The sequence below is a fragment of the Miniopterus natalensis genome, chromosome 22, assembly GCF_054644295.1.
Source record: "Miniopterus natalensis isolate mMinNat1 chromosome 22, mMinNat1.hap1, whole genome shotgun sequence".
NCBI classification, from domain to species: Eukaryota; Metazoa; Chordata; class Mammalia; order Chiroptera; family Miniopteridae; genus Miniopterus; species Miniopterus natalensis.
The window spans coordinates 538,900-554,580 of record NC_142102.1 but is presented as its reverse complement, the minus strand read 5'-3'; the positions used below and the strand labels follow the sequence as shown (position 1 = coordinate 554,580).

The 15,681-nt window shown below is 52.0% G+C and overlaps 1 protein-coding gene across 1 annotated transcript in view; it reads left to right on the top strand.

Moving 5' to 3' along the window:
• The window catches only part of GABRG3 (gamma-aminobutyric acid type A receptor subunit gamma3), a 209,982-nt gene that overhangs the window by 110,538 nt on the left and 83,763 nt on the right, over nucleotides 1-15,681 (top strand). The gene's annotated exons all lie outside the window — the stretch shown is intronic.

Below are 15,681 nucleotides of genomic sequence, written 5' to 3'. Positions count from 1 at the left end.
TGGCACCAAGAACGAGGTAAAATATTCACATCAGGGATCTGCAGAGCGTTTGAGGATCCCACTGGTGACCCCAAAATACAAGAGAGCTTTAGGTGAGAAGGAAGGGAAAGGGAGACTGGCTTCTGTAGACCTTGGCGGCAGGGCCGTCAGAGCCTCGGGGGCCTGTGTCCTCATCCCTAAGGGGCACGTCAGTCAGGCGGTGAGCCGTGGCAACTTGAGGACAGACTGACAAGTCCATGTCCTGGGTGGGTATCGCGTGAGGGGCACACATCGTTTGCCTGCAAATAGTGACAGTTAGAATTTATCCCGTAGAATGGAGTGTAACCAGACACAACTCAAGACTGTCGGAGACACTGAGACCTGTGGCAAGTGTGAGGTGGGCCGTAAAAGTGACAGTGACCCCCACGGCCTCAAGCAGACGCTTTCGGGGAGGAGGTCAGGAGAAATTCTTGAACCTGGGTGTCCTGGACCACAGGGGACACCTGTAACCGTTAGGGTTTCTCAGGGCCTCACGTACGCTCCTCAGAGGAGCTGTGTCCTGGCCGGTGAGCTCAGTGGGTCGAGCACCGAAGGGTTGCAGGCCCGATACCCAGCAGGGGTGTGCAGGAGGCAGTCGATCGATGTTGCTCTCACATAGCATGGCAGGCGGTGGCCCCAGCCCCACCCCTGTGCACCCCACCCGGGCAGCAGCAAGACACCCGCGCGCCAGGTGAGAGCGCCGAGCCCCTCGGAGCTGCGAGGGGCTTTCTGTGGGTCGTCATCTGTTTTCTGTTTTGAGGTGAGTTGGAGGCCGTTGGTGGCACTGTCTCCCCGTGAAGCTGGGCACCAGCCACCAGAGCCGTCAGCGTAGCCCCTGCTCCCAAGGACACAGTTGCGGAGCAAGGATGTAAGACGTGTAGCTTCATAGTGGGTCTTCGCGATTCTTCCCCGGACCCCCACCTCCCGTTAGATGAACGCGTCCTTCTGAGGACTAGCTGCACCTGGTCAGGGCAGTGACACCTGGGTGTCTCCTCCCTGCCCCCATCACCCACCCGGCCCCCAGCTGAGCACTGAGGACGCTGCTAGGTTCACTCCCGCGTGTCATCCTGATTATCTGAGGTGGGACACATGTCCTTCCCCTATTTAAGTATCGTCTTCAGCAATTTGGGAACTTCCTAGGGATGCATGTGTGGAACCAAAGGACAGGTGACTCACTAGAAAGGAGCTTAATAAGCGTTCTTTTAAAATTAGCAAGTAATTTCGAGAAAATGGAGTCCACAAAATTATATGTCTTCTCTCTGTCCCTTCATCTCTCTAGTGCCATTTTCTACACAAAAGAAACATGCATTTCCTCTTCTTAAAATTAGCCAATAATTTTAAGAAAACAAGGAGGCCACTAAATTATATGCCTTCTTTCCCTTTCTTCACGGTGCTATTTTCTGCACAAAAGAAACACGCATTTCCGCAGTCGATCGTTGGATCCGTGCGGCCCAGGTGAGAGCTACGAGTTTTGAATGGTCTGGGCTCTCGTTCCGTTCACAGCCAAGGGTCCCTGGGGAGCACATTCGTCTTTGGAAATGGGGTTATCGGCCCACTCACCAGAGCCAGGGGCTGGCACGGAGTGCGCGTGCCTGGGCATCCGCCGCGAGGACCAGGGCGGCGGGCCACGCCTTCCCTGAAGGGTGTCGCTGGCAGCGCGCTGCGAGGCTGACGGAGAAACAGGCACCCCGTCGGGGCCCGGGTGGCGTCTCCTTGAGCGATACGCTGACCTCGACCCCAGCGGGGAAGCCGCATTGAGTCCCAAGGAAATTAACTTGAAATGCGTGGTCCCGACTGTGCAGCCCCAGGCCCCACCTTCCTCCAGCCGGCCAGCCTAGGACGGGAGTGACGCCGGCGCTGACGTGGGCATGTCTCCCACGCTGAGAGATCGGAACTTGCCGGCGTCTTCAGACGAGCAAATGAAGCATGTCGTTAGCCACTTTGCGAGCAGATGGGAACGTCGGAGGCACAGATGGAAGCCAAACTATTTAAAGCACTCGTCGTCTTTCTATGGGCAGGAATCACTTTTGTTTTCCATTTACAAACCAAAAATTCTCTGCCTAGGATTCATTTCTGTCCAGTTAGTGGTGTCCAGTCCCGATTTCTTAAATATTCGCAAATCCATTTATACGCTGGGCCGTGCTTCATGCCGAGACGGTGAGCGTGGCCCCACGTTGAGGGAAGCACGGGACAGACGGCTGCTTAGGAAATCGCCGCGGTAGCAAGTGCAGGACAACGTCGGGCGCCGGAGGACCTGGCCTGACCCGGGGCAGGTGGAGAGGAGTCTCGGGCAGTGAGGAGCTGACGCGGGAGGGGAGCCAGGCCCTGCGGGCAAGGGCGGGGCGCAGAGGCGGGGGTGCCCTGTTTGGAGGCAACAGCAGAGGTGTGCGGAGACGTGGACTTGGGGACCCCTGGGGAGACAGGCCAGCGGGCCTGTGGTTAGAGAGGGAAGGCTGAGCATCCGCACCTGAAAAAAAATGGAAAGCAGATCTTGGTCCTGCCCCTTTGTTCTCTGTCAAAGTTAAATTGGCCAGTACAGGTGCTTTGTAGCCCGATAGGGTTTTAGAAGGAGTTTGTCAGTTTAAAAAAAACCCTCCCGGCAATGCTCGGTGCTTCTCACAGAACATGTATTTCACATCCTCTGTCACAGTTACACCCATAATTCCATATACTCGATGGGGTTGTGAACGGCATTGCTTTTGAATTTTCAAATCGGTTGCTAATATATACAAATGCAATATATTTTCGTACATTTATCTTGTATCCAGCAACCTTGATATTATATTATATTATACCTTTAGGTCGTCTACAAATACTTCACCAGTAAAACCATCTGGGCTTGGACTTCTTATGGGAATAATTTTAACTGAAAGTTGAATTTTAAAATACAGAAATACTCAGATTATCTGTTTCTTTATTGAAATTTGGCAGTTGGTGTCTTTTAAGGAATTTGCTGGCTTCATCTCAGATGTTAATTGGCAGAAAGTTATTTGTAGTATTTTCTTACTACCTTTTTAACATGAGTAGAACTGTTTGTCACAGCTAATTGGTGTCTTCTCTCTCTTCATTGGTCTGGTTGCAGGTGTCTCAACCTTACTCCTCTCACAGAACCACTGGGCCACACCGGCCAGGCCAACATTTAACTAATTTTTGTATAAAGTGTAGGGCTTTGATTTAGGTTCATTTTTTTTCCTATGGCCAATGAATTGCACCAGCACCATAAATTGAAAAGATTTTCCTCGAATGAATTGCTTCTGTGTTTTTGTACAAAATCAGTTGGTCGTATGTTTGGGGGCTCATTTGTGGGTTCTCTGTTTGGTTCCCTCGATCTGCTTCTGCTCTTCCAAGTGCCACTCTGTCCTGATTCCTGCAGTCGTACAGGAAATCTTAAAATCAGTGTAACGATTCCTCCCACTGCTTTTTGTTTTAAAAAGTGTTTTTACTGTTCTCATTTATTCACCTTTCCATACAAATTTAGAAGAAACTTCTATATCTGTAGGAGTTTGATCAAAACTGTATTAAACTTACAGATCGATCTGGAAAGAATTGGCAGCTGAAAATATCGAAGCTTCCAGCCCATGATCCCAATACGTTTCTCCATTTACTCAGCTCTCTGATTTCTTTCATCAGCCCTCTGTAGTTTTCAGTGTACACGTCTCATACAGGTTTTATTAGATTCGTATTTATTTCTTTTTTCATGATTTTACTGCATTTCTGAAAATTCTCTTGGCTGTGGTACATAATACTTTGTATACACTGCTGGGGTTTTTTAAAATTATTTTTTAAAATTTTTTATTGATTTCAGAGCGAGGAAGGGCGAAACATCCATCGGCTGCCTCCTGCACGTCCCCTACTGGGGATCAAGCCCCAAACCCAGTCATGTGCCCTGACCGGGAACTGAACCAGAGACCTCTTGGTGCCCAGGATTATGCCCAACCAACTGAGCCACACGGGCCGGGCTCTCCACACTAATTTTTGACTAGCTGTCCCCTGCACGTTGGGAGAGGAGCGCTGAAGTCTCCAGTTCTAGCAGTAGATGCGTCTCTGTCTCCCGTCAGGTTTATAAATCTTTGCTTCCCGTGTTTGGCACCCGTGGTTTGTGAACACACGTTCAGATGGCTCCGTTGTCCTGCAGGTTTGCCCCCACCTTTCGCTCACTCGTCAAGCGGGTCCCAGCATCTTCCATGGGGGGAGCCTGCCGCATGCGGAGCACCCGCCTCTCCTACAGGGGGCGCTGCTGTTCTTGCCCTAAAAGTCTAAGGAAAAAGCCTGTCCCAGCTGGCGCTGGGTCGGCTGGGTTGAAGCTCCTGACCTCTGACCTCTCCTCTCGGGCCCGTCTGTCCTGCCTCCTGTTTGTCCCAGGAGGGCTGCTGTGAGGACACAAGCCGCGAGGCTGCCCCTGCGTGGGGATGGAGGCAGGGGCCACTGGGACGGGGCATCTTCCCCGCCTCTGAAGCGTCTGGGAGCAGTGACTCCGATAGAATAGTGCAGTTTCCTTCTTCAGCGTTTGGAGACACTGCGGGCCCAGCGGGCAGGTGAAATAACGCCTGGCTCAGCGTTTCCTTTCTTTCCTTACAGCCGTTCTCCTCAAGGGCTCCGACGGCTCTGGCAGGTATAATTTTAAAAATCACCAAAAGCTTCGCCCTGGCCAGTGCGGCTCAGGTTGGAGCGTCATCCTGTACACTGACCGAAAGGCTGTGGGTTCCAGTCCCATTTGGAGTGTGCGTGGGAGGCAACTGATGGATGTTTCTCTCCCTCCCTCCCTCCAAATATTAATTAAAAAATTTAAAATAACCAAAAGCTTGGATGTAAAACCATGTGTAAAATTGATTTCATCAAGCGGACCACTGAGCGAGCAAACAGGTCTTATCAATCAGGAGCTCACCCAAGCTTGACTGTCACATGCGAAGGCTTCATTTAATAAAATGTGGATTTTGTCCAGTGTTATAATCACATTTTTTAACCATTAGTGCACCAAGAAAAATTCATTTGGTGTTAATGGTTAAAGGTCAGTGAATTTGTGCTGCCTTCGGGGACTCGAGGTACTTCTATCATCACCTACATTGTACATCGTCAGCACTCACACGGAAAGTAGTAAAATGAGTGACAGTCACAGCATAGAGCACTAATCAGAGAGCCAGACAGCCAGGGGCCTGGCTGGAATCTTTGGGGTGGTCTTGTCCAGCCCCTCGTTTTACAGAGGGGGCTGGAGCTGGTGAGGGAGCTGTCGGGGTGCAGGCCAAGGGTGGACGGGCCGGGCCAGCTCAGCCCTACAAGATGCCTCCCAGGAAAACACACGAGATGGAACTTCATTTAACTTGTATTTTATTTTTGTTATCACCTTAATATTTTAAATTATGGGATGGGATTTACCGTTTGGTGAATTTAGGAACTGTGGCCAATGAACAAATAGAAAGGGAGAGAAAGAATCGAGTCCTGACAGTATATTGAAAATTTCCTGAGACGTAAATCAGTTAAGATTTTCCCCATGAAAAATCAAAAAAGAAGTGCCACCGTCAATAGATTAAATTGGAACCCATAAAATCCATTTTTATTTACTTTTATTGTTGACAGTATTACAGATGGCTCCCATTTTCTCCCCGAAATCCATCTGTAATAGCACTTGTAAGCTGAAGAGTTTGAATTTTAATCCTGAAATTTAAAAATAATTGAAAGAGATTAGGTGCCAGGCAGTCCATCAGCAAACGGCTCCTGAGTCCTGTTCGTAACGGGACAGAGCCAGCTCCGTAAGGAGATTCCGGCTGTTTAATCAGCAGGGCCCCCGCACCCCAGAACTCAGATGGCTCCCCCCGAGGCCGCAGGAGCTGTCCTCACCCTGCCTCTGGGACACGCCCGTCTGTCACAAGCCGCCTGTCTCGGGAGCTTTATCACGTTAAGATGAGAATGAAAGTCTGGTTAGGTCATAATACGGGGGCCGTTTACAAAGAGGTGTTCACATGTGTGGGTAAAGGCAGAACATTGGAGGCGGCACGGTTAGACCAGGGACTGTCCGCAGGCAGGTCGCGTCTGGGGCAAACACACACACACTCGGATGCGCGTACATTGAACGGTTGGGGTGAGACGGTCACGAGAGAAGGGACGAAGGGCGTGAAGCTGGTGCAGGTGACAGTGGCCGAGATCATAGGCACAGGCTTAAAGTAAGGGGTTCACCCCACCTTTTTACTTCTAATCCTCACTCGAGGCTGCTTTTTATCCATTGCTTTTCAGAAAGGGTGTAAGGAGGGAGAGAGAGAGAGAAGCATCGATGTGAGAGACCCATCAATGGGTTGCCTCCCGCAGGCGCCCCAGACTAGGGCCAGGGATGGAGCCTGCCACCCAGGTACGTGCCCTTGGCTGGAATCGAACCCAGGACCCTTCAGTCCGTGGGCCAGTGCTCTAACCACCGAGACAGACTGGCTAGGGCTACCTTATCTTTCCTGTATATTATGTTTTAAATTTTTTATCGATCGATTGATTTGAGAGAGAAACATCGATTTGTTGCCCCACTTATTTACGGTTGACTCGTGTGTTCCCTGACCGGGGGTCGAACCTGCAGCCTTGGCTTATGGGGACGGCGCTCTAACCGACTGAGCTGCCGCCCAGGGCTGCCTCGTCTTTCCACAGATTTGAGTCCAGGATGCATATTGTAAAAGTGCTAAATCACTCGGGATGCTGGACGAGCATCTCAGGTGCTTGCACCCGAGGACTTACCTCAGCAGATGAGCTGCTAACAGTAACAAATACCTTTTCCGATGAAGCCATTTATCAGCCCTTTCTCCCTTTCGGAACCATCTACCGTCTTAACGATTTTGGTTTGATTAACTAGACCTCACACATTTTGTATTTACTTCCTTCTGAAATTCAGCCTCAGTGACCTGAATGAAATGTCCAAGTCAGATCCCCGTTTTATTAGGTTTCAGTTCAGTGAGGAGCAGCTGTTTAGTGTTCAGCAGCGTCTCTGTCATTTAACAGGCGTGACATCCATCAGCAGACTTTGGCCATCAACCCTACTCACTCATTGCCTTTCGTAAGTGAGAAAAGAGAAAAGATCATTTAAACAACTGCTGACCTGTCCTCGGCCATACTGAAAATATTTTAAAAGGCTTCAAATTGCATGATGTTTCGATAAACAACATGGTTTCTAATACAAAGAACGCAAGCTGAGTGGGCTTGGGTGCGGGTCTCATCTCCTCGTGCCTCATCTTCCTGTGGCCTTGAGAAGTGCGCTCTCTCCGTAGACACTCTCTCTTCCTGAACAGATCTCCATAGGTCAGCCTATGAAACAGGCCACGGAAAATAAAATATTAGTGGGGCAGAGTCCTGAAAGAGCTCCCGTCGTCCCGTCTTGGGGGCTGAGTCATGAATGGTGAATGTGTGTGTGAGCTCTGTGACCTTTCTGATAAATGGAGCTGAGATGCTGTGAAGACTATATTCCTGCCCTGGCGGGTCGGTTGGGGGTCGTCCCTACACCGAGAGGTCGCCGGTTCGATTCCCGGTCAGGGCATAGTCACAAACCCGGGTTTCGGGTTTGATCCCCAGCAAGGGCGAATGCAGGAGGCAGCCGATCAATGTTTATCTCCCTCCCTCCCTCCCTTTCCCTTCCTCTCTCTCTAAAAAGTCAATAAAACCATTTAAAAAAAAACAAAAACATTTCCTGATATCCTTGACAACTGCTATTTTGTGTGTTTATTTTCAGTGATACCCTGGGTCAAAGGCTCTCTACTTAAGTCTTCAATTTGGTTAATTGTGTAAATGTTGTCGTCTTACAAAGGTCTTTTAAAAAATCAATTTGTCAATCATTTCAAACAATTTTAAGATAGAGGGGAGAGAGTATTTATGTTTTATTATTTCATTTAGATTTCCTTGAAACAAAAAAATAGATTACCTGATACCAAACTGACATCACTTTTGTTTGCTTCCTGGTTCCTACCTACACTGCTCTGTGCAGAATCGAGCGCGCTCCTGAACTTGGTGTCAGTTCTTTCCATCTCCCCATTTTTAGTCCCATTAACTGACTCTGTACCTAAAAACTCTGCAGGATTGCCAGGGGCATCTTCAGATTCGCACAGCTGATGGGACAGCCCACGGCACCTTTCCTGCAGCTGTCAGCCCAGCTCCACGCTCCCAGCTGCACCCATGTGCACAGAGAAGTAAGACAAGGTCATGGACAGGGGCCTTGGAGCAGAGGTCACTTGAGTCAGCAATTACTGACTTGCCAAGAAAAAAAGAGGAAGGGGACGGGGGGAGAGGGAATAGAGAAGGGGGGGAGGGGGGGAAAGACACCCATCAGTAAATTTCCCTGTTACCCTGACTTACGTTCCTCTGTTCCTTCATTCCTACATTTTTGGGCATTATTTTAATATTGTTAGAATCCAACTTTATTTTCAGGTTGTTTCAGGTACAGTATTTTGCAGTACATTTCAGACTTTGCTCTAGGAATTAAAATAGGCATCCTTAAGTTTTCGTACTGTCTTTATAATTAAGGTTGTAGAACTTCATATAAATGTAAAAATCTCAAACTCATAACTGTTTACCTCTCTCCACTGCACTTTACGCTGTAGTTGTTGTACGTATTGTATCTGCACATATTACACATGGGAGGGTAAAACCGTTGCTCAGAACTGCCATATGTTTTATAAAGAAATTAACCAGAAAAATATAAACTTCAGTGGTTTTGTTTGCACAGATATGTATCATTTCTGAGGCTCTTCCAAGTTTTCATATGTGATCATTTATCTTGAGCCTAAAGAATTCCCACTATCCTATCTTGTAGTTCAAGTCTGTTAGCAATGAATTCTTTCAGTTTTCTTTACCTGAATCTCCTTGCATAAATTTTTGAACGATGTTTTGTCTCCTCTAGAATTCTTAGCTGAGAGTTTTCGCTCAGCACTTGAAGGATGCTCCACTGTTCTCTTGCCTCCATAGTTCTGAGGTGAAGTCAGCAATCTGTGCAGTCATTACTCCCTGTACATAGTATGTCTTTTATTTCTACTACGTTAAGATTTTTTCTTTACCTGTGGCTTTACCAGTTTGATTCTGATGTACAAGACCTTGTTCCTATTTATCATGCTTGGAGTTTCCTGCGCTTCATAAGTATGTGATTTTTTTCTTTTGTCCAGGTTGGCTATTTGAACCTTATTTCTTCCATCATTTTCTGCTCATTCCGCCTCTCTCCTCCTTTCCCCTTAGACTCCACTTACGCAGTTGTTGGGATATCACAAGTCCCTAAGTCTTGGTACATTTTTATTTTACTTTATTTTCTTTATTATTCACTCTGGACAATCTATCTTCGAGCCCACTGGCACTTCCGTCTGTCTGCTATAGTGTGGGAAGTCCATCCAGTGATGGACTCGGCTCCCTGACCTGCCTGCAGGATGGGAACAGGCGTTCTGACAGATTAGTGATGGGATGTGCTCTCGGATGCGTGTCATTAGGTGATTTCGTCCTTGTGTGAATATTACAGCCACGGACACGTGGGTGGGACAGCCCACTGCACACCTATAATTCATTGGCAAGCTATTTGTACTAAAATTCCCAACATATTTGGCAACCTTCCATAGCTGATTAAAGTTAAAAATAACCCATACTTGTGAAAGGAGACCCACGAGCAATGGCCTTGGTGCGGCTGTCCATGAAACTTTAGGTGTCCCTTACATTTTTAGGAGGCTATCTTAACTTTATTGCCGATTATTGTGAGTCTCGATGCTTTGTAAGTCGCTGTGCCCAGATGATGTATCAGCCTGACCTTGGCTCCCGTGCTCGGCATCCATCATGACAGTCATTCCCTTCCGCAGGCTCTGCCCTCGTCATTGAGCCTCAGTGAAATCCGTCAACTTGGCAGCCGATGTGCTCATTTCGAAACCCCAGCTTCCGCTCGCTTCACGATGAAACGCTGGACGACACAGTCCCCGTCAGAAGTTTCTCACGGAGGGAAAACATTCTACAGAAAATAAACATCTTGTCCTTTTGTAATACTCTACTGGACACCTTTAAGGTGAAGTGAGAAACAAATGTGCATTTGGGGCAAAGCTGAAAGAGTGACGTCATTCAGTTCCACCGCGCACATGCGGGTCTGGGCGCTCCGGGGACAGCCGTCCACGGGGAGGGGGCTCTGCTCTTCCTTTTGCGTGGCCCCCCTCTGTGCCTAATGAATTTGGTTATGAATTAGATTGTATGTGCACTCGCGTGTGTGTGCGTGTGAGAGAGGGGAGGCACGTGGTGCCTCCAGGTGGCCGGCACCTCCAGCGCTGAGCCGTGCGCCCACTGAGATTAGAACAGGTTACCTGACCCTAATTATGTCCTAGATGATAACCGTGTTGGCTGCCTGAAATGGGGACTGTGTCCGGGTGTGCAGAGACGGCGGAGGAGCGGGGATGTGAGAGCGACTCTGCGGGCTGTTACTATAGCTACCAGGACGCAGACTCTCTAACAGCAGCAGCCAGAGGTGCTTCTAGACAAGGGACAAAGGGAACGTAAATCGGGGCTATTTCCATAGCAACAGGGAGATCGGCTACTGCTGTGGGTAGACAATGCTCCCCCCCCCCCCCCCCCCCCCCCGTGATATCGGTATCAGTCAGTAACTTTATAGGAGTAGAAATACAGGAAACCTTCATCCTGGACTAGCGGCTTGAAGCACAGGACACTGAAGCACCTTCACGGAAAAGACCACCGAGGTCCTGGGGGCTGACATGTGGAAGCTGGGGTTACTCACTGCTCCTAGGGTTGCGTTTTTTGCTACAAAATTCAGAGCAAACTCCCTGCATGTATTTGTTGCAAAGACTAGGGTCAGAGGGTGGCTACCAGGGAAGGAAAAAGGAGCCGTTAGAGGGGCGATGCAAGTAGAATCGATTTAGATGCATGGAGGGAGCCTGATAGAACTGCGACACTTCACAGCAAAGACCTGATTGGAAAAAAAAAAGAACAGTGTAATTAATGTAGCCGTGGGCTGGGGGGAGAGGAGAGAGAGAAGCAGGAGGAGGGAAGGACCCGAGAGCTGGACGACACCTCAGGGTCGTTCGCGCCCAGTTTGCAGTGAAGCGGGCACATGTTTACTGAGCAGCTAGTACGTCCAAGACCCGGTTCAAACACAAAGGAGCTCAAGGGAAACAGACAACATAAAAGATAACAAAGAAGAAAATTGCATGTGTGTGTGTCTGAGTGCATGGACGCCGTGAAATAAAGCAAATGAGGGGTTGGGGTGGAGCACAATTCAGACACAGCGTCGGGAGCATCTGCTGCTTCCCGAAGAGCCTGTCGCCAGCTGAGACTCGGAGCAGGACCTCCAGCCGGCCCTACAGGGTTGGGACGGAAATTGGAGTCCAGGGCTCTCCAAGAGGGCGTCTGGTAAAACCTGCAAATTTGGGGCTGCAATCCCAAAGTCTACAGAGGCGTAAAAGCTCAATAGAAATAGGCCCACCCTGAATCCAGCCTCTAAAGCAGGGAAATTGCTGGAAAGGACACACGCAGCTGTTGGTGTTTGCAGATAATTAGGAATGCGGCTTGAAGTGTGGACGTCACAACTGTTCCCCAGGCAAAGAGCCTCTAAAATAAGCCTCGCTTCTGGCTGGAGGAGTTGGATAGAAACCTTCCCATTTCCTTCCCCATTCTTTTACACCTGAGTCCCCAAGAAATTCCATTGACGTGGTGGCCGTGGAAGCTTCCGGAACCCAGACGAACCACAGGTCTGAGAGTGAAGGGCCCTCCTCTCCATTTTTTATTTTTTTGTTAATCTTTACCCAAGGATATTTTTCCATTGATTTTTAGAGAGTGGAAGGGAGGGAAGGGGGTGAGAGAGAGGCATCGATTGATTGCCTCCCGCAAGCACCCCCAACTGGGCCAGGGACCAGGGATGGAACCCGCGGCCCTTCGGTGCCCAGGCCGACATTCCAACCACTGGGCCACACCGGCCAGAGCGCCGCCTCCATTTGCTGGCTCTGCATCCTGGAGCCGAATCCCAATCTTTCTCTCCCTGTCCCCCCTCCACCAGGGCAAGGGCGTGAGAGTGTGTGGTAGAGCCGCACGTTTCAGGCCAGGGGTCCATCAAAGACAACTCAGAAAGTTCAAAAAGCACTGGGTGGATCGCAGACAGGAACGTGATCAAGAAAATGACCCCATAAAACCTGTTTATCTATCCCAGGTCTTACCTGGCCGTGTTTAGTCCTGGATCTCATCGCGGTTAGCACGGCACAGACTTTGAGAACCGAGCTCCCCGAGAGACCCCCGCCTGGGCCCCAGGCACCCCTGGGCTCTCCCTGAAGGGCCCTGCGAAAGCCCAGCACCCTCGCGTGCGGCTCGTGTCCTAAGTACAGAGCTCAGGGAACAGCTGGGAACCTGCAGCTGGCACCAGCCCGTTGCCTGCTAAAAACAAACTGGGCACGTTTTCTGTAGAATATAAGGAACACCTGGAGTCTCACAACGTCAAGTTTTAAAATAAAGCCCCCAATCAAACCTTGCTTGGCGTAAGAGGAGCCGTGACCGTTTCAGCGCCTGCTAGCCAAGAGTGAAAGACCAGGCCCCGTGCCTTACGAAACAGGTGTTGCAGTTACCTTACAAACACTGAGGCAGGTTGCTCTAAAATACTAAATCAAACGGCTGCAATTAGCCTTTTAATAAATATTAAAATGAAAACTGTCAGCAAATAAATAGATGGTGAAGAGAAAAGCGAACTGGAAATGTTAGAAACTGTAGAGCAGGGGAGGCCGTCGGTAACACCTGTGACGTAACAGCCGTCAGCTCACCGGGGGAAGAAATAAGCTCTTTTCCAAGTTGTGCCGAGTGCTCCCTTTACCGTGAGTGGATGAAAATAGCATCTTACACAGTAGCCTCGGCCCGGAGAGAGGCCAGAACACTTCTGAACACGGTGCAATGTACAAGTTGAATACCTCAGATCTGGAAACTCTGCAATTTCTGGATTTATTTATTTTTTTTAATGATGCTGAGCATCTATTTTTTTTAATATGTTTTTATCGATTTTAGAGAGACGGGAAGGGAGAGGGAGGGAGAGAAACATCGATCGGCTGCCTCCTGCACGCCCCCTGCTGGGGATCGAGCCCACAACCCTGGCGTGTGCCCTGACCGGCAGTCGATCTGGCACAGATGACGCCCAACCCACTGAGCCACGCTGGCCAGGGCTGCGATTTGTTTATTGTCACCTTTCTAGGCCAGAGCTTCCGCCCGCTGGCTCCCGTTGGAACCTCTGTCTGCCTTTATCACTGTTTCCAGGCCCCTCCGCCCTCTTGCTGTCGGGAAGCAGGCGCTTGCGAGGCCTCTGCCCTCACGCTGCACCCCGACCCCTGTGCTCGGGCCTTGCAGAGTGCCTGCCCCCCGCCAAGCCCCCGTGGGGCCTGCTTGCCTACTTAGGGGCGATGTCGACCGTCTGTCCCTGGGCGACAAGCTCGGGGCTGACACTGCATTTGCCGACACCGCTGGCGGCCTCCTAGGACGCAGGAGTGAGGTCTGTTACCGTTGAATCTCCTTTTTTTCTCCGCCAGTCCGCTCGCCCAGGGCTGCTTAGTGTTTATTGAGCGGCCACATCGGCAGAACGTCACGTAGAGATCGCGGGGCTAAGGACATGCTGTGTCTGAACATTTAAAAGGAATCCCAAAGGCTGAGATCAAATGCGGTTTGCAGTTGATTTTGGGCACGAGTGGTCACCCACGGCGACCAGCCTCATCCTGGCGTCCGTCAGCCGTGAAGCAGAGCAGTTCCTGTGAGCGGCAGTCATTTTTTCGTGGAAGATGCAATTGTTTTTTAAGTTTTTAATGTTTAAATGCTTGTGCTGGGGCAACGTTGGTTATAACACACACGTCTCAGGTGCACGGTCCTATGACCCATCATCAGTATATGGCACCCTGCGCCCACTCCCACCCTCCGGTCTCCCGTCCCGTGTGTTGGACCCCTTCACCCCCCTCAGAGGTTTCCCAGCTGAGAAAACGCGGTGGGCAGGTGTCCTCGTTACCTTACAGGCGGGGCACCTTCACCCGGCTTCAGAGGCTGTGGGCAAGGACGGAGTCAGGCGTCCTCCCTGGGAAGCAGCAGCAGCAGCGATGCGCTGGGGCAGGGGTGCTGGCCGACGGGGTGCTGGCCGACGGGGTGCTGGCCGACGCTGGGGTGCTGATCGCCGACGCTGGGGTGCCGGCCGACGCTGGGGTGCCGGCCCACGCTGGGGTGCCGGCCCACGCTGGGGTGCCGGCCGACGCGGGGGTGCCGGCCGACGCTGGGGTGCCGGCCGACGCTGGGGTGCCGGCCGACGCGGGGGTGCCGGCCGACGCGGGGGTGCCGGCCCACGCTGGGGTGCCGGCCGACGCTGGGGTGCCGGCCCACGCTGGGGTGCCGGCCCACGCTGGGGTGCTGATCGCCGACACTGGGGTGCTGATCGCCGACGCTGGGGTGCTGGCCCACACTGGGGTGCTGGCCGACGCGGGGGTGCTGGCCGACACGGGGGTGCTGGCCGACACGGGGGTGCTGGCCCATGCTGGGGTGCTGGCCGACACGGGGGTGCTGGCCGACGCTGGGGTGCCGGCCGAGGCTGGGGTGCTGGCCGAGGCTGGGGTGCTGGCCACCGGCACGTGTGTCTGTCCCGTTGCCGCCTGGCACTCCCTGGGCCTGCAGCATGTGAGGTGTCCCCATCGGTGAGGCTGGAAAGGGCTTCTCCGTGCCCTTGGCTCCAGCAGTTTCAATAGGCGCCGTTAACACCTCTCGCAGCACATCCGACACCCGTGTGTGAGCAGCTCCATGGGCTGGAGTGTCGCCCCGTACGCCAGGGCTGCGGGCCCAGTCCCCTTGGGGCACACCCAGGAGTCAGGCAGTGACCCCAAATGAGGGGGGAGCCCATCAGTTTCTCCCTCCCTCCCCCTCTCTAAAGTCAGTTAGTGCAAACCCTGATTTTCAAGCTCGGTGACAGGAGAGCGAGCCCAAGGCAGTTCTTCCAGGGGAAAAACCAAACGACACAAAATCAAAATCTCGCTTACTCGGCCCCCGACGCAGCTTTCTCTGCAGTCTTACTGCCCGGTCCTGCACCCTAAGGCCTCGGGGTTCCCTTTGGGGCGCGGGTGAGCACTTCTGAGCGGCGCCTGGTCCCGGGGGGTCACTGTCATTCTGGAAGGACACGCAAAGCGGGGTGTCCTGGAGACCTGTCCCAGCCAGTAGGAAATGCAGCCCAGCGCGGACACAGCAGGTTCCCTCGCGCAGGGAAGGCGCTCTCTCCTGCACCTGTAGAGCGCGCCCCCCGCGAGCAGCGGGGTCTCCCACAAAGGGGGGTCTCCCTCAAACTCCTTACCCAAAGACATGCTTAGAGAGGGGCAGGGAAAGAGAGAGAAATATCAGTGAGAGAGAAACGTGGACGGGTCGCCTCCCGAATGTGCCCTGACCGGGAACGGGACCGTCGGCCTCCCTGTGCCAGGAGGTGCCCAGCCAGCGGCGCCACACGGGCCGGGCAGGCTCGTCCCTGATGCCCACAGTGCCCCTGGGTGGTGCACGCTCCGCCGGAGAGGGGGGAAAGCACAGAGACCCACCCGCGTCCTGGGCAGGCCCCTCGGGCACGGTCAGGGCCATTTCCACGGTCACTTCCTCTGTGATGCCTGAGGGTCACAGCAAAGCCTCGCTGTCACTGTGAGCGCGGGGACCGCTCGGCGCTGGGTGTGCGGGGCCGGGCCTGCGCCCTCC